The sequence below is a fragment of the Nerophis ophidion genome, linkage group LG17 (assembly GCF_033978795.1).
Source record: "Nerophis ophidion isolate RoL-2023_Sa linkage group LG17, RoL_Noph_v1.0, whole genome shotgun sequence".
In the NCBI taxonomy this organism is placed as follows: domain Eukaryota; kingdom Metazoa; phylum Chordata; class Actinopteri; order Syngnathiformes; family Syngnathidae; genus Nerophis; species Nerophis ophidion.
Genome location: NC_084627.1, coordinates 47,346,468 through 47,351,248, shown reverse-complemented (window position 1 = coordinate 47,351,248; position 4,781 = coordinate 47,346,468).

Sequence of the window (4,781 nt, the reverse complement as noted above, 5' to 3'; positions counted from 1 at the left end):
CACTTCCGCCCTTCACAATAAGAGCGCACGCGTCACATTCTGTCCGGTTGCGCTTACGGAAACGTTGAAAGAGAAAATATAAAAATACAAAGAAAAAAAAATCTGGAGCTGCAAAAAAATAAAAAGCCTTGTATAAGTGTTATAATGAAGGCAACACGTGATCTAAGTGTCTACATTAGCCTAGAAATTATATCCATCCATTTTGTAAAAAAACACACACTTCCGCCCTTCACAATAAGAGCGCACGCGTCACATTCTGTCCTGTTGCACTAACGGAAACGTTGAAAGAGAAAATATAAAAATACCAAGAAAAAAAAAATCTGGAGCTGCAAAAAAAATAAAAGTCTTGTATAAGTGTTATATTGAAGGCAAGGCGTGATCTAAGTGTCTATATTAGCCTAGAAATGATATCCATTCATTTTCCAAAACACACACACTTCCGCCCTTCACAATAAGAGCGCACACGTCACATTATGTCCTATTGCGCTAACGCAAATGTTGAAAGACTAAAAATACAAAAATAAAAAATGTTGGGGGCTGCTAAAAATTAAAATACTTATAAAAGTGTTATAATAAAGGAAACACGTGATCTAAGTGTCTATATTAGTCAAGAAATTATATCCATCCATTTTCTAAAAAACATAAACACACGCAGCTCATGCAACCAAGAATCCAGTGAGAAATAGCGAAAGCGCAGAAGAACGGAAGGCAGAAATTTGAGGCATGTCCTTATTTGCGACGGACTCGTTTTCTCATCAAAACTAGGTTACACACTTCCGCCCCTTCACAATAAGAGCGCACGCGTCACATTCTGTCCGGTTGCGCTAACGGAGACGTTGAAAGAGAAAATATGAAAATACAAAGAAAAACAAAATCTGGAGCTGCAAAAAATTAAAAGCCCTATATAAGCGTTATAATGAAGGCAACACGTGATCTAAATGTCTATATTAGCCTAGAAATTCATCCATTTTCCAAAAAACACACTTCCGCCCTTCACAATAAGAGCGCACGCGTCACATTCTGTCCTATTGCGCTAACGCAAATGTTGAAAGACCAAAAAAACAAAAATAAAAAATGTTGGGGGCTGCAAAAAATTAAAAGACTTATGTAAGTGTCATAATGAAGGAAACAAGTGATCAAAGTTTCAATATTAGCGTAGAAATTATATCCATCTATTTTGTAAAAAATCATAAACACACGCAGCTCATGTAACCAAGAATTTAGGTGAGAAATAGCGATAGCGCAGAAGAACGGAAGGCAGAAATTTTGAGGCACGTCCTTATTTGCGACGGACTCGTTTTCTCATCAAAACTAGGTTACACACTTCCGCCCTTCACAATAAGAGCGCACGCGTCACATTCTGTTCAATTGCGCTTACAGGGGTGTCCAAAGTGCTACCCGGGGGCCATTTGCGGCCCGCAGCTAATCATTTACCGGCCTGCCACACATTCTGCAAAAATTGCAAAATTGATAGTATTGCAAAAATTAAAAAAAAAAAAAAAAAAAAAATTAAAGTGGAATGAGGTGAAATTTAATGAGACAAAGCAGCAATGTTGACACAAAGCTGCCATGCAGGCCGTTTTTTCCCTGTCTTTATTTTCTTTTTCACATTGCTAAAAAAAAAGGACAAAAAAATCTATGTTATAATGAATTATTACTTAAAAATTATCACTTTAAAATTTTTTATGTGGAAAAAATATTACATATGTTGTGTGGTTGCCATATAAAAACATCAAAGTTTTGACAAAAGAGCATAAAACAAACAAAATAATAGTTCAAACTTAAAATCGACAGATATATCGTAAGTTGAGCTTGAAATTTAAGTGTTAAAAGTAAAAAAAACTAATAAAAATGTATCACTTTATGAGTGGGGAACCTTTCGGATCTCAAATATATTTAGTAGGATTTTATTTAACTTTTCACTGTGATTACTCAAAAATATTAAATTATTAAAATCAATGGTGTCCTTTATTATTGATCTTTGAGGGCTTTGATTGCTAAATAAAGGAACTCTCCTGAAGGAATCAATAAATTGCTATCTCTCTAAATACTGCATATTCCTTTTTTACTATAAAAACAAAGTTGTCTTTGACAGAAAAAGGCATAAAACTTTATCTGTTTTACTTTATATCAACCTCAAGTTGATATACAGATTTACTGTAAGCATTAAATAAAAAAAAATAATAATTTGACTTATTTTTAACATCTTAGTGACTGAGACCCTCTATGCTCCCCAGGAGCCCTAAGGATTAAAAAACAATCCATATATTTTATTATGGTTTGAAAATGAAAAATATCAAAATGGCCCCAGCATGCTTAAATTTTTCCGTGTGCGGCCCTCTGTGGAAAAAGTTTGGACACCCCTGCGCTAATGCAAATGTTGAAAGACGCATATTGGACCAAATATACAAAAAAATAAAAATCTGGAGCTGCAAAATATTAAAAGCCTTATATAAGTGTTAATAATGAAGGCAACACGTGATCTAAGTGTCTATATTGGCCTAGAATTTATATCCATCCATTTCCTACCACTTATTCCCTTTGGGGTCGCTGGTGCCTATCTCAGCTACAATCAGGCGGAAGGTGGTGTACACCCTGGACAAGTCACCCTTTTCGCAGGGCCAACATAGATAGACAACATTCACACTCACATTCACACACTAGGAACGATTTAGTGTTGCCAATCAACTTATCCATTATGTGTCAATAAAATAGTTATTTTCTCACTAAATGTAATGGCGTACACATTTTTATACTTTATATTACTTAATTCAGGTCAATAATGTTGTAAAGATTATCTCTTAAAAAAATCAAACAAAATAAGAAACGATGTGAAGCTGCAGTATCGCAAGTGTGATGTGGCTGAAGACTAACAATCTGACAGTATTGGAAATAAGCGGTAAAAAATGGATGGATGTTTTTATACTTGCTCAACCGATTGATTTTTGGGAAATTTACCATTTTCTGTCACAGTGGTAAATATTTGTCATGATCACAATATAGTATAACTTCACATTAAGGCAATATATTACATCCATCCATCCATTTTTTACCTATTTCAGCTGCATTCGGGCGGTAGGCGGGGTACACCCTGGACAAGTCGCCTCTCCTCATCGCAGATATAGGGTTGGTAAAAAAACAATTAATTTCAATTAAACGATTCCCAAGTACAAAAAACAAATGTCTTCAATTAAACAAAAACAATTTTCTACAAACTATTTGCATGTAAACAGAAAAATCTATTTTCTTTAATAAAAAAGATTTCCAAGCAAAAAAAAGTGCTGCAAGTAAACAAAAAAAAGATTCGCTGGTCTGTAAAAATTTACTTTAAAGATCCATCCATCCATTTTCTACCGCTTATTCCCTTTTGGGGTTGCGGGGGGCGCTGGCGCCTATCTCAGCTACAATCGGGCAGAAGGCGGGGTACACCCTGGACAAGTCGCCCCCTCATCGCAGATATAGGGTTAGTATAAAAACAATAAATTTCAATTAAACGATTCCCAAGTACAAAAAACAAATGTCTTCAAAGATTTGCAAGCAAACAAAAACAATTTTCTACAAACTATTTGCATGTAAACAAAAAAATGTATTTTCTTTAATAAAAAAGATTTCCAAGCAAAAAAAGTGCTGCAAGTAAACAAAAAAAAGATTCGCTCGTCTGTAAAAATGTACTTTAAATTAACGATTCCCTACCAAAAAACTTTATATTAAGTGAACAGTTAAAAAAAAAAAAAACTTTTAAGCTGTAACGTGTAAAGCACCAATACGTATTACTCTGGAAATGTTTTTAAAATCCATCCATCCATCCGTTTTCTACCCCTTATTCCCTTTTGGGGTCGCGGGGGGCGCTGGCGCCTATCTCAGCTACAGTCGGGCGGTAGGCGGGGTACACCCTGGACAAGTCGCCCCCTCATCGCAGATATAGGGTTGGTAAAAAAACAATTAATTTCAATTAAATGATTCCCAAGTACAAAAAACAAATGTCTTCAATTAAAGATTCGCAAGCAATCAAAAACAATTTTCTACAAACTGTGTATAAACAAAAAATCAGTTTTCTTTAATAAAAAAGATTTCCAAGCAAAAAAAAGTGCTGTAAGTAAACAAAAAAAAGATTCGCTGGTCTGTAAAAATTTACTTTAAAGATCCATCCATCCATTTTCTACCGCTTATTCCCTTTTGGGGTTGCGGGGGGCGCTGGCGCCTATCTCAGCTACAATCGGGCAGAAGGCGGGGTACACCCTGGACAAGTCGCCCCCTCATCGCAGATATAGGGTTAGTATAAAAACAATACATTTCAATTAAACGATTCCCAAGTACAAAAAACAAATGTTTTCAATTAAAGATTCGCAAGCAAACAAAAACAATTTTCCTCAAACTATTTGCATGTAAACAAAAAAAAACAATTTTCTTTAATAAAAAAATTTCCAAGCAAAAAAAGTGCTGCAAGTAAACAAAAAAAAGATTCGCTCGTCTATAAAAATGTGTAAAGTATCAATACGTATTACTCTGAAAATGTTTTTGAAATCCTACCATGCAAACATTTGCATGCATCGAGTACCAATATTTGAAGCCTCCAGAATAAGTCTAAAAATAGCCTGCATCATTCTTCAAGTCACAATATTTGACAGAGGTGTATGCCTCCAAAAATTTGCATTAAAAAATATATATTAAAAAAATTGGATAGGATGAATAAAATCCATCCATCCATCTTCTTCCGCTTATCCGAGGTCGGGTCGCGGGGGCAACAGCCTAAGCAGGGAAACCCAGACTTCCCTCTCCCC